Here is a 22,324-nt window from a genome sequence, read left to right on the forward strand (position 1 = left end):
CCCGCTTTGACGTCCGCCTCCCGTCTGCATCTCGTGACAGTAACATTGAACCTTAAACCTTAAATGGTTGTGAAAAAATTAAAGAAACACTTTTACATACATACATCATTTTATAAGTTTGATCATTATTAGGATTATATTTGCATTTTGTTATATTTTGATCCACTGCAAGACCACTGCAAATATCTAATTTTGCATTTTTAATACCATTTTTAAGAGTGAACAATGTAGAATGAAAAGGGAGCATAATCTATAGGTTTACACTGAAACAGTGTGATATCAGCTTTGATTCATCTTTTCAAAATTTCAATTTAATTCAGTGCTAATTTAATCATTAATACACACTGAAATACTGGATGGGAAGACACTTTTTGTTGCTTTTCTATTGATTGATGACCTGTCACCTGTAAAATGTAAAATTATGTGTGAATTAATTTAGACAAGACAGCTGTATGATACGAGTGATACTTAAAAAAATCCCAGTGCATGGACAATTACACTAACATTGCCTGTCCTTGACTCTAGTATTTACTCCAAAGACTCCACTTCTCAAAATGCACCTGCGCTTAACCCTACGGCTTTCCGGATCACGTGACACATCCCGTTCCGGCTCGCTGTGCTAATGAGGTTGCACACACCTGGACTGTGGACTATTACTAAATAGTTCCCACTCTTACTCCTTCCTTGCCCGGCACTGAACCTATTTCATAATTCTTCTACCTAGCATTTCTTTTGTGTTTTGTTTCTTTTATTGCTGACCCTTTTTGCCTTTTGACCACTTTTTGGCTTAGCCCTTTGTTTATTGCTTCTTTTGGTTCTGACCTAGTTTTGTTTATTGTTTATCTCTTTGCCTTGCCCTATTGCTCTGTTTTGGACCTCTTGTTAATGACCTCCTGCCTGTATGTTGTTTATTTATGCTGCCATTTTGCTCCTTGCTCTGCCTGCCTTTGACTATGCTTACATCCAAATCCAAAGCAGGAGGCCCTCCACAGATCAGTGTACCATTCTTTAACTTCCATGGACGTGTGCCAAAAGTCATGGAATATGATGCTAGTTCTTGCCTAATGACTTGACGTGTCACTGTACAGTGCTTTCCAGTATTAAAAACAGGATCTCAGATTTTAAAGACCTAAATAAAGTTTGCTGCATTTCAGGGCCTAGGGTGAGGGACTTTCATGCTTGGCCTCTCCTCCACCCCAGTGACTCTACACATTTTGTGCCTGACCTGGCAGGAGAGATACATTCCACCGTGCTCATAATGTTACACAACATGCTTTGGGGCTATAAAGTTGCACAGGACAGTAAATGTTATAAAAAATTATATTAAAATGCACCTTGTAGCAAGTACAACATCGTTTCTGATAGAGTTTACAAAGCATTCCTTGTAAATATTTGGACTTAGCAGTCTTGGGGTGCAAATGCCGGGCCCATACTTTTCATTTTATAGAGCTGCTCTATGGAACCACCTTCAAAGATCTTCCTGGTAGTCTAAAGATAGACATGTCTAAATCCACTTTTACTGTCATGGAAGGAAGAGTCCTGCAGCTGCCCTGGTAGAAAACAGTAATTATAGCTGATATAATAAATATATTTTGAGAAGGAAATGTTGTGTCTTCTTTCTCTTTAATAAGTGAGCCGTGATGAACAGGTGTTGGCATCGTTTTTTTTTTTTTTTCTAACGCTGATCTGAATTGCATGTGTAAATTCTGTAACTGGAGATTAGTCAACAGTACACAGATCTGTTTCTAGATGTTCTGGGAATTGATTTGCATTTAAAAATGATCTTAGATATTGCAATAAATAGCTGGTGGAAAGTTTTAAAGATTTTGCACCCACTGACTCTGTGAAAAAGCACCCATGGAGCTTATCACCAAAGCCTGACTGAGACCTGAGCCCAGGGCTCAGTTGGAGGGAGTACAAAGGGATGCCATTCCCCTCAGTACAAAAAATGATCCCTTATGAAACCATAAAACCATCCAGCTCGTCCTTGCAACATTTTATTTTAAACCATATTTTAGATTTACACACAAAGTTGCCATGATTGTATTGAGAGTAACCCTTGTCTGTGCAACCTTGATGAGTACAACTCTTTTTTAAAATATTCTCAATGGGTTTTTTTCATGCCAACACTGAGCACCAGCCCATAATACATAATGGCCATGCAAATCTGTAATAAGCAAGAGTTTAAAGCTCCAAAAGGCATTATTCTCTATAGATAAGGAAAACTCACCATGTACAGATCTTTAGGGCCATGATTTACCCATCTTTTGATGGCTGTTTCAAACATTATAATGCAGCATGTGATGAAGTAAACATCTCTTAAACTGGTTTCATGAACAATGTTGAGTGATCTTTTGTGGCCTTCCCAGTAACTGGCAGTGTTGTGCGTGAATGAGTTCAAAAGAAAGCGTTCATTGAACACGCTCATTTTTTCGTGAGTGTTGAACTGAACGCAACACATTTTTTAATAAAGAACTTGAACGTGAATTAATTCACATTATGTGGCTTGAACGGCAGACATCCCTGTAAATGAACGTTGGCTACAGAGCGCGAAGCGCGAGGGTGAGAGAGAAAGACAGAGAGAGAGAGAGAGAGAGAGACTGAAGACGAGAGCGCAGAACACGAGGGCAAGAGAGAGAGATACAGAGAGATACAGAGAGAGAGAGAGAGCGAGAGAGAGAGAGAGAGAGAGAGAGAGACCAATGACGGGAGTGAGAGAAAGCGCTGCAATTAAAAAAAAATGGCTAGAGGAAGTGATGGCACGGAGACAGACACCGATTCTCCTTGTGAACATTTTCATCACCTGGTAAGAAACTCACAATTGCAGTGTCATGAGCAAATGTCTACAATGAGCAGTTTCAAAGAACGTATAGTGATTTCTAGCTTGTAGTGTGAAAAAAAGTATTTATTTGAATGTCTCACGAAAAAAGTAAAGTGAACTGAACTTTGAACTAGTTCAGAATTAAAATTGTGAACTTTGAACGTGAACTGTTCACTTTGAGCATGTATGAACTGAACTTGAACTAGTTCAGAATAGCTGTGAACTGGCACAACACTGGTAACTGGATATAATTCAAGTAGGACACTTTTGGATGTGGCAGGATATTTGCTGCAAGAAAAATCTGCGTCAACTGTGGTGCAATTATGTCAACATGGACCAAAATAATAAAAAAAAATATTTCAATCATCTTGTGGCAACTATCATGAACAATTTAGACTGACCTCATAAAAAAACAGACTGGCCAGCTCAGGCTAGTCAATCTGTTTAAGCTGGCTGACCAGAATACAGATTGTTTGTTTTGAGGGTTTAGAAAGATCAAGCTGGCCAATCATTATGACCAGCATAACCATAATCAAATTCAACATACACCATGTTCTTAAATAGCTGGTTGAACAGATGAGTATGTATGTCTTTATCTGGACAGATGACCAGTTTTCAACCACCTTGACCATCAAAGACCAGCCTAAATCATTAAACCAGAGTTTAGAGTTTAGCAGGATGAGGTCTGGAATCTGGACTGGATCTACAAGAGCTGGGTGAGAGTAGATGTGTAAGAGATACAGCAGGTTTCTAACAAGATGAAACACACCTATATATAGCTGTCGTTTACGCTCTTTGAAGGCACACTTTTTATGTTAGCAATAATCACTCAAAACACCTGATCAGAGTACAGGCTTTAGAGTGTGTTATTTACTTCATCCTAACACAAGAGAGAATAACACCCTGGAAGAAGAATCTAAAAATCAAAACAGATGTTGGACAGTGTCACTCTGACTCACTCCTGGAACTGGATTTGCTGCTCTCCAGTTTCAGCATAACACAGGCCAGCATTCTGCTCATGTATAAAGGCACATTGTGGTTTTAAATATATGCAAAAACACAATATCACACGCCTTCTCATGTTGAAGAAAGTAGATGAGCCAGGTCCATCAATAGCTCACCTGATCTTTAACAGCATTAAGCACTGATTAATGTTATGATAAGTATAAATAATGCTAGAAAACTTATGAGAAGAGCTTTGGAGATGCTTTAATCATCACAGTTATTTGCGATAACTATTAATTATTGGCTTTTCTACAATTATAGATACATTCCAAGTTAAAATATTTTCTTTCTGTGCTGTAACCCTTTGTGCTAATTTCATATAATTTTATGGATTTTCAACACTTTATCATCAATTAAAATTTGAATGGGAGATCTACTCAATATCACAATAGAAAATATGACATATTATTATTAAAAAGATTGTTGGTGTATCCTCCACATTTTATATAAATAAAATATTGAACATGACATATTGTCATATCCTTGCCCTGTTCCCTGGTGTTTCCCTTCTGTGCCTATGTTTCTCTGTGTGTTTACATTTTCCCATGTGGTCCTGTGTGTACCTCCGTGTCTCCTCCCCAGTCCTGTGTTCCATTACATTTGGCAGACGCTTTTGTCCAAAGCGACTTACAATAGAGGTGCTAAGAGAGCTCTGCCCCTTCATTACCTGTCCCCGGATGTTTCCTGTTTTCTGTTCTGTTTGTGTATTTAGGCCCCTGTGTCTTCAGTGTTAGTTTGTCGGTTCTTGTACATTGTCATGTCAGTTCAGGTTGTGTTTAATTTTCTATGTATTCCCAGAGTTTCTGTTTTTTTGTTTATTATTTGTTTTTTTGTTCATGAATACATTTACTTGCATTTACGTGCAGCTGACTTGTTTTTTATTAGTACTGTTCGCAGATTTTATTCATTTTCCTAATATTGGTCACAGACTTGACAGGACCATACATAAAATTATTTTTTAAATACTTGAATTTACAAATTCTACAGTAAATACATTCTGTGAAATTGAATTTACAGCTGGTATTATAGTAAACACAGAAAAAAAAAAGAAAATTAGTTGTATAAGTTGTATGTACAAATTATGAGGTGGAGACAGTCAATACACACACACACACACACACACACACACACACACACACACACACACACATTCCACTTATTGGTGTGTAAAATCTGGTGTGTGTTGCCAGGTCAACAAACATGGCATATTGCCCAGAATAGACACCAGATATCTCTCTGCCATTTACACACATGCAGACTCAAGCTCTGGTCTTGATTGAGGATTGGTGTGTATTTCTAGAGGCCACTCTCAGTTTGCCTGGAGACCAGAGGGAAGGATAGTTGGGGGTCTACATATTGGCCGGGCCAGAACCAGTTCTATTAACCTTCCACAACACTCACCATGACCACTCACACATCAGCTATTCATCAGCCCCTCTGTTCACCACCAGAAAAACTAACTGAAAAAAGGTGAGTTCCTCTGTTTACTTCTACAAGCAGCGCTGGAACCTTTATTAATCCTCTTAGAGCTCTGTGTTTTTCTCCTGTGGGATTGAAAATAAAGTTTATAGCCATTTTCTTGCCAAATGTTGAGGATTCTTCTTGAAAGAGATGGAACACATACTCAAGCCACTTGAAGTAGAGTGTTTCATTTAAATAAACTGAAATGAGCAGATATTCATCTGAAATTCATTAAAGTATAACTGGGTAAAGACAAATGTGTAATGTATAATTAAACTTGTGGAGTATTGACAGTGGTTCAGCCCATGATAGCCCAGGATACCAGATTGAGGGTTGGTTTCCTGGACAGGGAACAGAGCCAACAGTTTTGGAACAAAAACAAAAGGACTCTATTCTGTAATACGAAATCGAAGCAAAAGGCTAGAAAAGAGAGATATACAGCTCTGAAAAAAATAAGAGTTTCTAAATCAGTTTTTCTGATTTTGCTGTTTATATATATATATGTTTGAGTAAAATGATCATTGTGGTTTTATTCTAAAAACTACGGACAACATTTCTCCCAAATTCCATAAAGAAGTATTGTCATTTAGAGCACTTATTTGCAGAAAATGAGAAATGACTAAAATAATAAAAACAATGCAGAGAGTTCAGCTTTCAAACAAGTTCATATTCATAAAGTTTTAAGAGTTCAAAAATCTATATCTGTTGGAATAACTAAAAAAATCTAAATGTTTTTTAATCACAGTTTTCATGCATCTTTGCATATTCTCCTCCACCAATTTTACACACTGCTTTTGGATAATTTTACGCCACTCCTGCGTAAAAATTGAAGCAGTTCAGTTTGGTTTGATGGCTTGTGATCATCCATCGTCCTCTTGATTATATTCCAGAGGTTTTCAAATAATGAAAGAAACTCATCATTTTAAGGTGTCTCTTATTTTTTTCCAGAGCTGTATTTTAAATAAAGAAACTGTATAATTCAAATTTACTAAATTTATTCACAATAAGTTTAGTCACAATGTAATGTCCACCTCCTAATTTCTACACTCATTGACTCACCCACCAGAACAAACCTCGAATTCACTAGAAGATCCCTAACACAAACTGTGCAGAAACAGATGATTTTGTGTCTATGATTTTATTTACATCTACAAAAGGAACCAGCAATGTAAGAGTGTCTGTTTAAATTGACACAGTGTTCAAAAACTCCAGCAGCACTGCTGTGTCTGATCCACTCATACCAGCACAAAATGTTATAAAACACACTAAAACCATGTGAGTGTCACTTTAGTGCTGAGATGAATGGTCATGTGGGGTCCTGACCAGAAACGGATGAACTGCAGTGATCATAAACCAACAACAAGCTCCTATTTGGCCAGTGGAGCTGATAAGATGGAAAATGAGTGCAGAAAAAGGAGATGTTCATACAAATTTTGACTTGATTGTGTATACATTTTGGAATATATTATATTTATTTGTTTAGCCTACAGTAATTTAGTATTATGAAAATATTATAAGTCTGGGTTAAAAACCAACCAAGGAGTAAAGAGAGGTTAAAAAATATGCTTTCTTGTTTGCTTTGTCTGGTAGATGAACCCACACATATTATATCTGGTGCCAAATATTAAAATATTGCCCAAATAAATTTTTTGTATTCATAGAAAGCTCCGGAGGCAGAAATGTTCTGTGTTGTTTACTTTATCAATAGTTGCTAACAAACTAGCACAAGGAATATATATTTTTTAAAACATAAATTTTACAGGGGAGAGAAAAAACTTCTAAACTTTCAATGGAAGTCAATGTTAAAAGAGATTATGTCAGGTAATTTTGAAGTATATATATATATATATATTTATATATACCGTATTTTTCGGACTATAAGGCGCACTTAAAAACTTTTAATTTTCACAAAAATTGACAGTGCGTCTTATAATACGGTGCGCCTTTTGTATGGATTTTACTCGTCAGGTTGTAAGGAGCAGTAAACACACACTCCGTGCAGCGTTATAGAGAGTTTCAGTGCTATACAGAGTCCAGAGCCGTGCAGCTCCGAGGCTGAGCAGCAATAGCATTAGCTAGATGCTAACCGCTAAGCTAGCTAGCTTATTCACTGAGATCAGTATTATCTAAATTTTACTCGTCAGGTTGTAAGGAGCAGTAAACACACACTCCGTGCAGCGTTATACAGAGTTTCAGTGCTATACAGAGTCCAGAGCCGTGCAGCTCCGAGGCTGGAGCAGCAAATAGCATTAGCTAGCTTATTCACTGTTCAGAGATCAGTATTATCTAAATATTACCCGTCAGGTGTAAGGAGCAGTAAACACACACTCCGTGCAGAGCAGCAATAGCATTAGCTAGATGCTAACCGCTTAGCTAGCTAGCTTTTTCACTGTTCAGAGATCAGTATTTTCTAAATTTAGCACTTTTAATACTGCTGGAGCAGTATTATTAGAGTTAGATGCTAATCGCTAAGCGTTCACCGTTCAGAGGTGAGTTATCGGCCTGTAAGTCTGTGCTGCTTTGCCTGGCTAGCATTAGCTAGATGCTAAGCGCTAACTCTCTCAGAGGTGAGTTTTATCAGCCTGTAATCTGCTTGTTTACAGTGTTAAAACAAGCTACGGGGGACGAATCGCTAGCTAATATCTCACTGTCTTACCAGAACACGCAGGATTACTCAGTGTAACGCTGTCGTTTAAGTTTGGGTTAACTTTACTAGTTTAGGTGACTAGCTAGCGTGCTAGCGGATAGCTATGCTAACGCTGGTGCAGCAAGCCTTAGTGGACATCTGGAAATCTAAGCTTACTGTAAATAAACTGAAGCACGTTACTCACCCAAATAAACAGTTTTCAGGAGAGGAATCTGTGTAGATTAATATCCAGCACTCGTTTGACTTTGAAAGAGCTAGATTTATATATACTGAGACGCTCCACCGGCAAGCGACCACCCCCGGTGGGGGAAGGGAAACATGGCGCCACCCCTGTTCACTTTGATATAGGCACCCTTTCTAGTGTCACTTAACGCGCCTTATAATGCGATGCGCCCTATGTATGGAAAAATAGCAGAAAATAGGCGTTCTTTGATAGTGCGTCTTATAATACGGTGCACCTTATAGTCCGAAAAATACGGTATATAAATTCTGGCACAGTGTAAGGGACAGTTAGTTGTTCAAATTATGTAGACAAATTATGTAAACTAAAATTCTACAAAAATGGAGATACTTGTTTTTCATTGAACAGCGAAGATATGCAAGAGTATCTGCTGTCAGCTTTTATAGTTCTAAATATCGTACAGAGTCGAACAGTGCCAGGAATACCAGGATGTTCCACTCTCTTTTCCACAGTCCATGATTGTGTAAAAGGATATTCTGAACATTTGGCGTGTGTTATTGCTGTAGCTAAAAGGTCAACAGGTTCCTGCCCTCAAGCTCTGGAGTTTTATAGTTTGTGGGGGAGTTGAGAAGGAGAAAAAACATTTTCCTATTTTTATAGTAGAATAATGGAACAAGATTTTATTTTTAGACTGCTTGTGTTGGTCCATTTATCCTGAAATATGAAAGAACCTAAAAAGAATGCTACAAGGTTTTAACCTCTATAAGTTTGTTTAAACCTTGTAAAAACACATTAAAATGTGTTTTATGTTCTGATCATATTTGAATTTACTTTAACTGGATTCCATTTACACCTAAAATGGTCATGGTAATGTTGTATGTAAGTTGATCTTGTAGTGTTACTTCAAGGAATAGCTTGAGACTGTCCATACTTGTGTATGTTGTGAGGCGTTATCTTGTGAGGGAGGTTAAGTTTCTGAGCTCTGAACATTTCTCAATCCACAGTGTCAATGGTGTTCCAGTAATATGTCATAAAAGTTATCACAGCCCATAGTGGACAGCTCAGTGGATGGTGGTATAGATTGTGACAGGTGGCATGTGGCTAGAACTGTCCATGTGAACAGACAAGCAAGTCTAGCATACAGTATATCACATCCACATTCAATGCAGAAGGATCCACACACATATCCCACAGCCCAGTGCAGCAGTTTTTTGGCCTTCTTAAGTTTTGTCAAAAGGCATGGGGTTATGGGGTTCACACAATGTCAGTGTATTTTCCAGTAACCTACTGTTGATACCAGTGAAGAAACCATCTAAAACAGGACATGAATCATCAGCACAGGTGGAAGAGAGAGGCCTTTGTCTTGCAGCAGCTGGGATTTCTGCAGCACCAGTTCTGTCCAAAGGACTTTTAGACATTTGTGAGAGTCATAACAGGTGAACAATAAGGTGTTTGATTTTACTAATACAGAATACTCATCATTATTTTGCAAAAACACTAGTTATTTAAATTAATCTAAAAAAATATGCTTATTTTACTGTTAGCTGAAAATATGGCACTGTCCTTGTTTTACTTCATTTAAATGTATACATCGCTTCCACAAAAACATCAACACGCACACACATATGGGCAGCTGCCACAGCAAAAGGGACATGATCAGGGACATGCCGCCTGCTGGTAGAGGGGATCAAACCTGTGACCTACCCCTTTTTTAAATATTAGGCCAAAGTTTTCCCTGTGGCTATGTTGATTTTTAAGACGCATTCTGTTTACATGTCCGTCTCTTACCACCAGTACCAATGGCCACTTTCTAATTTTTTTTTTCAGTTCTGAGCAGAGTGGCTAATCATTCTAATGGCTTTTCAACGCATACATTGAATGACACAGAACATTTTAAACTGGGCTGTACCTGTTTTTTTTCAGCAAAGTGAACTTACCATAATTGGAGCAACAAAACCTTTTAATGAGTGTCACAGTGGCTTAGTGGTACCTCCCAGAACTGGGGTCTTGGGTTCAAGTCCCTGTCTGGGTGGAGTTTCATGTTCTTCCTATGTCTGTGTGGGTTTCCTCTTGGGACCTCCCACAGTCCAAAACCATGGTGATCAGGTAAACTGGATACTCTTAATTGCCTAGAAAAAATTGGATACTTTAGACCGCCCTGGTGTGTTTGTGTGTAGATGTAAGTGTGTGACTGTATGCCCAGATATGGATTGGCCGGATGCAGTCTTCCAGGTTGGCGGTGGTTTCTGGTTGAGGGTAACATGATTGTAAAGTGTCTTTGGGTTTCTAGAAAAGCGCAATATGAGTGTAACTTCATTCACACACACACAAACACACACACATTAAAGACTTAGGGATCTGCCTATTGGCTATCTGGGCTGTTGGATGCTAATGGTGTGTTAGTAACACTGGATGAACCCAGTCACTGGTATGCTAATGCTGCATTAGCAATTTTAAATGAGACCAGTTGCTGCCGTGCTAACCCGAAATTAGTGATGTTGGATGAACCTGATTCACTGGAACGCTTATGGGTCTGCACCGGCACAAAAAGGTACGCCAGAGCCAATAGGCTCTGCAGTGGAAAAGCGGCAGGCGATGGCTTGGTTGTGTTTACGTGTGTGTTCTAGCTTAAAACTCCAGCCCACATCTTACTGCATCTGGACCTCTGCAGATCCTGCCATATATAGACGACAAAGGACAACCCCCCTAGCAACAGGACAAGAGCAACCTGGTGGTGATGATTCCTCCCAAGGTTTTTTCCTCTTAGTATGCAAATGTTTTCCACCACCGCCTAACCACTGTTCGCAACATCATTGTTTGCTTACTCATAAGAGGCTTGGAACCATCTCTCTGTAAAGCTGCATCGTAACAACATTCATTTTAAAAATATAGATCACTACATAGATCAAATTTAAGTGAATTGGTGGTGGTGGGACGAACATGGATAGATATAAATTGTCAGCATCCAAAAAGAGGTGTGAGTATAGATCTTTTAAAGACCTTTAAAGAAAGTGAAAGAAGGTAAAAGCAGATGATGGGTCAAGCCAAAATGGCGTAGCATTAGCGTTTTCTGCAGCTTTTATTGAAATTGGCATGATGATACAAAGTAAATGTGATCTGATCTGGTGTGTTGCAAACAGATAGGGCAGTATGTCAAAATGTTCCTGTCAGGACACAAGGACTTTTAATTTACCTCACACTCCTTACCCCATGTTTCTCTCTCTCACACTGGTTCTCTCTCTATCTTTGTTATCCCTAATTGGCCTTATTAGACTCAACTCAGGCCAAGATTCGCTGAGGTCAGGGGCAAGTCATTTGTTTGTTGGCAGTTTGGCCGTGTTTAGCTAGAGAACATTCATTTGGGATGCTGTAATGAGTTACTCAGGCAATGGCACAGGATGTTTCAAGTGTTCTTCTTTCAGCTACCAATCCTGAACTTCAGATAGCTAGAGCAGGAATTTAATTGGCTGCTATTCAAAGATATTAAAAAGTCCATCCAGCTCTTTGCCTGGGCCTGATGGCAGACATGTGCTTGAGCTCTATGAGAAGAGACAGATTTCATCAAACGGGAAGAATTTTCAACAAACAAAATTGGCTGCAGGTTTTAATTCCAGACAAGTAGAAGCACATGTGTTCAGATGTTTAGGACTGACTAACTGATTAAACAAGTGAAATCAGGTGTGCTGCTGGTTGTTTATGCTGCCTTCTACCTCACAAGTTCTTGTATACAAGTACAGCATTATTTCTGATCAAGGGTTTTGATCGGAAACAAAGTGAACACCCTGTTTATTTTTGCTTATTTACTTAATGTTCTTTCTGATCTAACAATGATCAAATATATTTAAAATAACTGCAAACAAATACATTCGAATAGAGTTAAATTAGACAATGTTGATTAGATAGGCTTGCTGAATATATATGTTTAAAATGACATTTAAATTAATGAATCTCTAAGATATAAATATGTGAAAGAATTAAAATTTTGGTTAGAGCGGATAATAATTTCTCTCTAAGTTCTTTCTAATATACAATATACAGGTGGACACATGCTTGTTCATGTTTGTTTTTTCAAGAGAATTAAAAAGGAATTCATTTATTTTTGTTCGTGTAACGGTTCTATCTTTACTGTCCAGGCAAATTAATTGTTGTAAGGATTCGATTGCATTGTGTGACAAGAGCATTAGCGAAGTCAGGATGTTGGATAATCACCAACTCAACTCATCCTCAACTCCTCAGCTCATTAAAAAAGTATTGATTGGAGGACCATCATGATTCCAGAGAACACCAATAGATACAAGAGTTTCTGTTGTATTCTAATAATAATACAGGGACTAGACAAGTTGGTTATACCCACATCTGTGGCAGCAATAGGTGCAACTTAAATTAGCAAAATACATACATTAAAAAGGCTGCCCACACGTATAGTGCATTTAAACACCTAATCACATCCAGGCTGAGGTGAGGATGGTCATATGTTTGCTTCTCCTCACTGTGCTAATGCTAATGACAGCAGGACAATAGGTGTGGTTGAACTGGATGTCCGTTAGCTGGGAATACAGAGCGGTTCTGTTGACCAGAGAGTAGCAGTTGTTCAGCATTTCCAGGAATATGCATGCTGATTTATTCTAATGGCCAATTAGTGTTAGTGAATCATACAACGTGCTTCTAAGCCAGCTTTGCTCCATTCAAGTGGCACTCAACTGCTGCTCTGCCATTAGGACCAAACCGTTAGGACAGGTGGGGCAAGGAACAAAAGAGAAGGTTTTAGTGGTATCTTGCTTACTGGTCAGATTACCTTGGCCACATTATTTTAGGGCTGTCTGTTGTCTTCATAGATCCTGAAGATGGTTTGCCAAATCAGCTATTTGAAATAACCTGTCCAGACAGGCCAGTCACAATAATTTGGCCATTATTGTGTTGTACAATATACAGACATAACCTGAGGTCAGTAAGAATGATAAAAAAATCCACCATTGTGTTTACAGAAGAATTAATAAGAATAATACCAGTATTTTAGCCAGATTTTTAATGACCAATGCATGAATAAACACAAGAGCAAAGTGCAACGGGTGAAGACCTTTTTGGGAGCAGTATAAACTTCTCCCAAAAAAACAAAGTTGATCGCTCTACATACTTAACAGGGTGTAATAGCATCATTATTCCACTTTTATCCATTTAGAAGTGGCAAAAAATCTACTTAAAATGTCAATATTAATGTTTATCTCAGCATATGTCAATATATTGTTCACAAAACGAGTTATCATGGCAGGTTTACATCCAATCCAACTGCATTTAAATATTTTTTTTGCACTGGAACTACAGGAGCAATGCTGGATAAACCTGACTTTTGGCCAAAATAAGTAAAATTGTAAGCATATGACATTTATGAAGAACATTAGCCTGTGTGTCCAATAATCCAGTTCTTTCATAAATGCATCTGGCTAATAGCCCAAATCAGCAAAAGAGTGAAAGAGCTTAGCACAGTTAGCGGATAATGCTAATGCAGCTCCAGCAGTGCTAGCCGAGATTAGCAGCAGTATACAGGCCAATAATGCTCACCTCTGGACAGCAAAAGAGCTAGCACTAATGCTAATACTACTCCAGCCTCGTTAGGTTTGGAATGTTCCTACAGGTTGGATCCAAGATGGCTGCTCTGCACATTAAAAGTAATAAGAACAGTTGTATTAAAAAGTTGAGTATTACTTACTTAATATTTAGAATGATAGTCAACGTTATTGATGCTCTGACAGCTTCAACATCCAACATTGGAATTCAACATCATATAATCATATACCGTATCAACTATTTCTCTCTTTAGGAGAAATCAGTTATTTTCTTTACTATTATCCATTATTTTATTTAAGTGCCTTCAGCAAATATTGCCTTCAGTCTAAATATATTATCACAGTTTAGATTTGAATGTACAAAAGCTGTCCCATTAAAAAGAAGAAGAAGAAGAAGAAGAAGAATGATTTCTCTCAAAAAGGAGAAACGGTTGATATATGGATATTCATTGGAGGAGCTCAATTGTGAACACTAACCAAATATCAGTTATAGCCAAGCTTAGAATGAGAATCCTGCCCACGCTCATTAACCTCACCGTCTAAACAGAACAAACACCAATAATGATTAATTCAGGAAAAACAGAGTAAAGCACTGGTTCTAAACCAAGCCCTGCTAGGCACTTATTTACCCAATCACACTTTCCTTCATGTGCAGGCGGCTGAAGCTGTAATTACCACGTTCAGGTGCTGTGCTGATTCAGAGGTGTAAACAAGAGAGATGCTTTTGGTTTGAGGCCTATAAGCAAACATAAAGACGTAAAGCTGTTTATATTTGGGAAAACAGGTAGAAAATGATCATAAGAAATTCACTATTCTATAGAGCAGCATGCAAATGTTTGGGTACTTCTAGTCAAATTACACGTGCCGTTTATTTTGTATGTGTATAGGAGTACACAGTTTCACCAGTAATAATAACACGTTTACACATACTGCAGCATAATTATAGCTTGATACCTCATTTGAACATTTGGCCAAAAGAATAAAACATTAAATTGCTTACTTTAAATTCCTGTGGATTAATTGTTCACTTATTTTTAGTTATTTTGACCAAGTAAGGGCACCATTCATCTGGCACTCATCTGGCATCAGGCTTTGATAATTCACGTCCTCCTTGCCATGAGCACACTGGCCAGTATTCAGCCTCACTCACAAGATAACACCTCACAACCTATACAGGTGTAGCTATTCCCAAGCCATTTCCTGGGACAACACTTAATGATCAGTTTAGATCCAGCTATATAAAAACATTATTAAACGGGTCCTTCTGAGGTCTGTGTTTCTTCCCATTTATTATTTTTGAGTATAAGACTCAAAATTGGTCTGAAGAAGATTCTCATTTTCCTTTTTCTGTATTTAAGTTCGCCTTTTTCTTTCTCTAAACTGTCTCTTTTCTAAACTGCAGCGGTGCTGCAGCCATCTTGTTTCTCCTCAAATAAATTCCCTCACTGTGAAAAGCACACCACAACCCCAAAGAGTAGTTTGCACACAAGCATTTCACAGTGTGAAATTCAACTCCAACCCCAGTCTTTACACCACTTTTTACACCACGCTTCTGTTTATCAAGTTTTTTTGTATTTATATGGTCCTGTTGTAACCAGGTCTACACTTGAGTCCATCCTAGTGGAAATATCCATTAGGGAGTTAGAAATAAATGTAGCAGCAATCCAAAGTTAATTCTTACACTCTATTTGGATTGCTGTCCCATTACAGATCTTCCCTGAATGAATGCTTAGTTTAGTTAGTATGTCAGTGTATATAACTTTATACTTTGTTAATTAGTCAAAAAGGTAAGGAACATTGTTGTCTCTGCCATGTTTATTCCATTTAACTTTTTGTTGCTTATTACCAGCTCAAAGGCTACAGTACCAATTCTTCTTTAAAACCCAAAAGACGAGGAACATTAAAAAAGGCCTTTTTTCCTGGTTCCACTTGAGTTATTCTTGTTTTCATTCCCTGAATTAATTCTTAGTTTGAGGTCTTGTTAGTTCCCTTGCCTGTTATTAATTTTAAGCTTATCTTTTGAAGATACAAAGAGCGAAAAGCATTGAAGACACCAGAGCTTGACTTTATCAGAGCTTCACAAACTACACTTCACCGCGTCCTTGTAATTAAATATCCACCCACTAGCAGAGCTCGCTGTCTTTGTGTGTCTGTTTGTGTGTGGGTATAGTTGACACATGAGGACCGCCAACCCTGCGCGAGTGTTCGTTATCACATTATACTGCCCTATGGCTGTGAATGACAGAAGGACTAGTGAGTCAGGCTTGTGTTTTTGTGTCTTTGCCAAGAGTCTGTGTCCTTTGTTGTCATTACCTTAATGTGACTCGATGCCTTATTGGCGCAACAATAAAATGGAATGACGCAGAAAGCAGTGTGTGTGTGTGCCTGTGTTTTTGTGTGAGTGTGTGTGTGTGTGTGTGTAACAATGAGTGTCTGGAGGGGGCAGTGAGTTCGTACTGAAGTTGCTAGAAAGAAATCGGGGAGATGACTCAAATCAGAAGAGCTTAGTGCGCATCACGTTGTGCATGGCTCATTGGTCAACAAATCATTCCAGACCACATCTATGGGTGTTTTCATCATCTTATGTCAAATATCATGCCTACATCATCAATTTCACCCAACCCTCGCTCATTTACAGAGCAAACAGAGTGATTACATGGTGCATATGCATAACGTACGCTATTTTTCGGGACTATTTTTCAGGGAGGACGTAAGTATGAACGTCAATGCCCCTCTCTTCCACCTAACTTCTGAAACTTTTCTGGACCTACTGGTTTTTGGGGTCTTCACTGCCAGTAAGCAGCACATGATCTTAATGAGAGTAAGTCATGTGCTTGTGTGCACTTTTTTTCTCCAAATTTGCCAAAACCCTTGTCTAACAGGTCCTGTTAAATCCATTAGTAACGGCTCTGCACAGATCTGGAGCAGATTTACTATTGCTCAACCTCAATGTGCGACACACTCCACATCCCTGGAGACAGTTGTGTAATAAGAGAAAAGGGCACTCTGCCTAGAGAGAAGGGCCGGCTCTTCATTCTTATCACTGTGCAAATTCTGTCTTTCACAAATCACTTGAACAGCTGCTTTTACCCCTTGAACTTTTCCAGCTTTCCTTATTTTAAGATTTGACTCTATCAGTCGTTGGCAGATTGTGTAAAGCTGAAGTTTTTTGGGGTTAAGTGCCCGATGGTTTACTAATATTGACTTTATATCCATAAGTTGTTTGGTTTTAAACAGTCATTTAGTAAATGAACTGCCAAGCAGGTTAACGTCATCATGCTTTCCAGTTTACTTTAGGGCTATGTCAGATGTTGGTTTGTTTCATGATGATGATGATGATGATAATGATGATATATGCTCTAGTTATTTAAATGGTTTGAACAGTGTTTCTTCTTTAGATTAGGGTTATACTTATGTATCATAAAGTTGTAATATATTTGCAATATACAGTAAACGAAGGCTGTGCTAAGTACAAATAGTAAATTGAACTGATTACAGTGAGCTTACCTTTGTACTAGGCATGTGTTGTTATTGGTTTTGCATCCATAACATATACGTTAGTTTATGTCCTATTTTTAAAAATGTTCATATACATAGGCTAGGTGCTTACTCTGTAAACAAGTTAGTTGTTGACAAACACTATAGTGCCTAAAGTATTCGCTCACCAATCCAAATAATTGAACTCAATTTCGATTACTTCCATGGTCACAGGTGAATAAAAGCAAGTACTTATGCATACAGATTGCTTTTACAAACAATAGTGAAAGAATGGTCACTCTCAGGAGCTCAGTGAATTTCAGTGTGGTACCGTGATAGGATGCACCACCTGTGCAGTCGTGAAACTTCACCTTTCTCACTTTTAAATATTCCACAGTCAACTGTCAGTGATATTATAACAATGCGGAAAGCAACTGGGAATGAAAGCAACTCAGCCATGAAGTGGTAGACCACATAAAATGAGTGAGTGGGGCCAGTGGATGATGATCTCTATAGACGTCCAAACTTGATGTGGCCTTCCGATTAGTTTAAGAACAGTAGTATGTAGAGAATTATTGGAATGGGTTTCCATGGCCGAACAGCTCCATCCAAGCCTCACATCACCGAACGCAATGCAGGTGAATGGATGCTTTTGGCAATATAGTTAATGTACAAGGTTTGAGGCTACAATGTGAAACCAGCGTTCCAACATTTTGCAGTCAAGTCATTTTGATTAGTTCGTTAGTAGATGAATACAACAGTGAATTTGTTTTTTTTCTCACAGCTTAGTTTCAGAAGTGTGCTTCTCTGATGTGTTAACACAGTGAACACACACAACTGGCAAAAACTACACCCTTAATATCTTACCATACAACCAGAGCTGTACTACAACTAGAGTTGTAAAAGGATGCAGTCTAAATAACTGCTGAAGTGACTCAAATCAGATGTTATACCATAATATGATACAAAAATGATTTTCTCAAGCCTGTGTGTACATGCCAAATCAGATTTTTACAAATCAGACTGGAGTTACTGGTGTTTAGTTTGTGTGTATACAGAAGAAAGTCACACTCATGAGGCCATACAGTGTCTGTGTATCAAATTTAATATTATCAGTCAGAAGATTTTAGTTGGTGAAAGTTTTTGCCTGCTGCCATTATAGTCACTACAGGCCATGTTTAAATATGAGAAGCAGGCTTCTAAATTTAGAGTAGATTTCCTCTAGTTATTTATTTTAGCAATTCCCCTGGTGTATATATCACAAGACACCACTTCACTGTGTGCCATGCTGCTAAAAAACAGAACTTATGCAAGGCAAGGGTGACTTCATGTAGTCATGTGACATTTCCAAAAGTTTACAAACATTTTATTTGAACTGTTCTCCTGAAGAACCACTTTTGTACACTGCAAAATATATATTTTTGAAGTATCCATATAATGTTATTGTTGTAAGGCATTGCTTTTAATTAGGACAGAACCGTGACTTAAGCCTTTAACATCCTCATGAATATAAAATATTCCTCATCCTCATGTATATATATATATATATACAGCTCTGGAAAAAAAATAAACACCACTTAAAAATGATGTGTTTTTTTATTTTACCAAATTGAAAACCTCTAGAATATTTAAGAGGAAGCTGCTTGAATTTTTGCAAGTTATTCAAAAGCAGTGTGTAAGACTGGTGGAGGAGAACATGCCAAGATGCATGAAAACTGTGAGAAAAACACAGCGTTAATATACATTATGAATATTATATTGGTTTTTTTGCATTGTTTGAGATCTGAAAGCTCTGCATCTTTTTTGTTATTTCAGTCATTTCTCATTTTCTGCAAATAAATGCTCTAAATGACAATATTTTTATTATGAATTTGGGTGAAATGTTGTCCGTAGTTTAGAATAAAACAATAATGTTCATTTTACTTAAACTTATACCTATGAATAGCAAAATCAGAGAAACTGATTCAGAAACTGAAGGGGTCTCTTAATTTTGTCCACAGCTGTATATAAACTACTGTTTTTTCTTCTGAAATATGCAGCTCTTTGAAACGTTGGTAGATTTAGTACAATCAAGCTGAGTTACTTTAAGTTTAACACCTACTTTATTATGATTTAATAACTTAAATGTTGAGGAGTCAAAGGGATAACTCATCTAATCAACTGAAAGGTTCTTCTATGGCACTGGTGCAAAGAGCCATTTAGTCTTATGTGTTCTAGGAGATGTATGCAAGTAAAATCCTATTAATCCATTTATAGACAGAAAAAGCCCTCTGTGTGTGCGTGTGTGTGTGTGTGTGTGTGTGTGTGTGTGTGTGTGTGTGTGTGTGTGTGTGCGCACATGTGTGTGTCTGTTGGTTCCCTTTGATTTCCCCTTGATTATTTATTTAACATTAGAGGAAAGAAAAAAGCTGCTGGTGAATTACATTTCCAGTAACATTAAATCTACTTTCAGAATAATTATCCCAATTTACATTTCTATTTCCTCACAAACGTTTTTCTGTCCTGGTGCATTGGTAAGTATGTCAGTTAAGTCAATAACTATCCAAGGTCTTCAGACACGGGTTCATTCATGCAGAGAGGCAGATACAGGAGAACGCCAGTGGAAAAGGGGTATGGAAAGTGAACATGAAGTCGTTCCATAAACACTGAGAGAAATGCCAGCACTCATGCTGCTTTCTGCAGGATTTCTGGAAAGATTCTGCAGTGTGTAATTGGTATATCAGCTGCTCTGAAAGACATTTATTAATAATGACATTAATAATAACGGTGATCTCATGGCTGGGAGGAACATTGCTCCCAGGTGTCCTATTTGACAGCATTTTCACTGTCTTGGCACAAATACTACATTAATATCAATATTTATTGTGTTTTCCCTTTCTTTATATATATTTTTTTAATTAGTGTGCCTATTAGTCCCATATATCATAAACACGCTGTCTTGAATCTGTGAAAAGTTGTATTTTTTTTAACATAGCAGTCATTATCATCATTATCATTTTCATAACCCTACTAACCACGGAGATGTTAAGAACATACGTATAATCAATAAAATTATATCACTGTCTTGCAAAAGCCTTGTGTCTATTTTTGCAGTTTTTCACTTTTTAACATTGTTTATCATAATGTCTGGGCTATAAGCTGCCACTTTTTTTTACGTGCTTTGAACACTGCAGCTTATTTAACGGTGGGGCACATATATCATCTTTTTTGGTTTACAAGCTAATAAGCTTCATGCCACCAAAACACGCCAGTTGAATAAAAACATTTAAAATCTGTGTTTATTAGTCCAGGGCTCGTCAGAATCACATAGGTAGATACGGCCTATATATGTACAAATTCTTTTTTCTTTTTAAAATTAGTGGGTGCGGCTTACATTCAGGTGTGCTTAATAAAAATGACTGTAAATCTGTCAGTTAATTTTACTTTGTGTCTAAATGTTATGATGAATGAAACAATTAAAATGATTCAAAGTGACTTGAAATAAAGTATTTTCACATCAATGTTTATTAAAAGTTAAGGGGTTTTTATTCTTCTGTAGAGGATGAGATTAAATGAATTAATTATTGTGTTTTTTGAGTGCTGTACTGAGAATGATAAACCAACCAGGAATATCCAGCCAACAGAGTCCTGTGGGCAGCTTCTCGTGGGCATTGTCTTGTGACCATTGTTGAAGGGCTTAAAGATGACCGACACAAAATTTACTTCTACATGGCATCTAATAGCGTGAACAGTGAGTGGAAATAGTGTTTAAAAACTCCAGCAGCACAGCTGTATCTGACCTATGCGTAGCAGAAATCACCATAAGAACTGCTTTGAGATTTAAAAATGTTCTGTTCTCATAAAACTCACTCAGATCTCTAGATTTGCCTAATTTTGCTGCTTCAAACACATCAACTTTAAGAACTGACTAGTCTTTTGCTGCTTAACATATCAATCCCCTTAACTGCTGACCTTAGAATGAAGGCATTTTTCTTTGGGAAGATCACTCTGTGAGAGAGCAAGATTCTACTGTTCACAAACTGCCTGTACAGCCATAACAAAGAGTCATCGTTAGATCACAACATGTAAGTCTACAGATGTTACTGATTTTAGCTCATTCAATGACCCTGCTGACCATTCTCTGCTACATGGGCGTGGGCCACGGAAAGATGGACACGATGTTGCCCCCAGTCTGAATAGCTGTGGGGGTTAATTGGAAAGTTGTCTAAGTTAAAGCTTCGAGTGTCAGATTGCTGCCTGCGAGCGATGGCGTCATTCCGAAAATTAAGGGACTAAATCTATTTCCTGACCTTTTCAAAGCTTGCACATTGGTGGTAGGAGGGAGCTGCATGGTTTAAATTAGATGTTGAGATGTAATCAAGTGATCGGTAAAGTCCACATAGCAGAAAACACTATAATGTATTTAAACAGGTTAATGTGCGGACCCAGTTTAAGTGGAGCTGGTGTCTGGGTGTGTTATGAGACAGTCTGGCTTTTTACTATTTCATACCATACATTCTTTCCTAGTTACTCTTCCATGCTCTGCGGTCTACCACTACTACACCCTTTCAGTAAAATGAATAGGTTTGCTATCTTGCTATCCTCCTCATTATTATCATTAAAGCAACATTATGTTGCATTTTACCTTTAAAAAAAAGCTTAGAAGTCATTGTGATGCTCTACAAACATTGCTGTCCTGGTTTGGAATTGTTCTAATTGTTCTAATGTAACTTTAGTGAGGCAGGAAGGAAAGTGCTTGCAAAAACTGTGTAACAATGCTTGACATAGGGACGCCGAGTGGCCCAGCAGTCTAAAAAGCTGCCACTATGATTGGGAGGTTGCAGGTTCGAACCCCTTCTCATACAGCTCTCCAGAGGGAGTGCTCAGAGGGACCTCCGGGTGGGTAGATGGCGTGCTCTCTCCCCACATCACTAAAAGGATGATGTCCGCAGCACAGGGCATCTGTGAGCTGATGTATCGGAACCGAGTCGCTGCGCTTTCCTCCGAGAGCACTGTGATGCTCAGTAGCAGCTCGAAAAGGCTGACATGTGAAGTCAGCCACCGCATGTGTTAGTCTTTTCCCTCCTGGTGTGTTGGGGCATCACTTGTGATAGGTGGAGTCCTAATGAGTGGGTTGGGTAATTGGCTGAGCAAAATTGTGGAGAAAATGGGGAAAATTTAGAAAATAA

At 38.1% G+C, this 22,324-nt stretch overlaps 1 protein-coding gene across 1 annotated transcript in view; it reads left to right on the forward strand.

Annotated features, from left to right (window-relative positions):
- The first annotated feature begins 5,155 nt into the window (after window positions 1-5,155).
- lepr (leptin receptor) overlaps window positions 5,156-22,324 on the forward strand; it is a 60,639-nt gene continuing 43,470 nt past the window's right edge. Inside the window, exon 1 of the mRNA XM_007248223.4 lies at window positions 5,156-5,296. The gene's annotated coding sequence lies outside the window, so the exon portion shown is untranslated. The remainder of the gene's footprint in view (window positions 5,297-22,324) is intronic.

Source organism: Astyanax mexicanus, chromosome 5, assembly GCF_023375975.1.
Source record: "Astyanax mexicanus isolate ESR-SI-001 chromosome 5, AstMex3_surface, whole genome shotgun sequence".
Classification (NCBI taxonomy): Eukaryota; Metazoa; Chordata; class Actinopteri; order Characiformes; family Acestrorhamphidae; genus Astyanax; species Astyanax mexicanus.